A 335-nucleotide genomic window follows, 5' to 3' on the forward strand; every position below is an offset into this window, starting at 1 on the left:
CACATTTAACCGGATAAACCAGAGACAAATAAGCAATCAAACGAAATATAAATAGAAGCCCCGAATAACAATAAATAAAACAAATAATCATGATAGGATGAAACCGAACAAGTGAGCGCGAGCATCCTACTCCTGAGGCAATATCTTAATGGTAGTAATTTCTCTGCGTAACTGGCAGTGGGAATGTCTGATGCGAGATGCTAAATCCTGACTGGCAGGGGGAGAGGGTGAATGGATCGTTGCATCAATTGCATTGCAATTTTGTGTAGAGGAAGTTATCTGTCTTTCTGTCTCTGTCTTGGTGTATATATTTTTTCTCTCCCCTGAACACACGC

The 335-nt window shown here is 40.6% G+C and overlaps 1 protein-coding gene across 1 annotated transcript in view; it reads right to left on the bottom strand.

Annotated features, from left to right (window-relative positions):
* The window catches only part of LOC119589537 (uncharacterized PE-PGRS family protein PE_PGRS54-like), a 34,021-nt gene that overhangs the window by 19,295 nt on the left and 14,391 nt on the right, over positions 1-335 (bottom strand). The window lies entirely within an intron of this gene.

Source organism: Penaeus monodon, chromosome 25 (genome assembly GCF_015228065.2).
Source record: "Penaeus monodon isolate SGIC_2016 chromosome 25, NSTDA_Pmon_1, whole genome shotgun sequence".
Taxonomy (NCBI): domain Eukaryota; kingdom Metazoa; phylum Arthropoda; class Malacostraca; order Decapoda; family Penaeidae; genus Penaeus; species Penaeus monodon.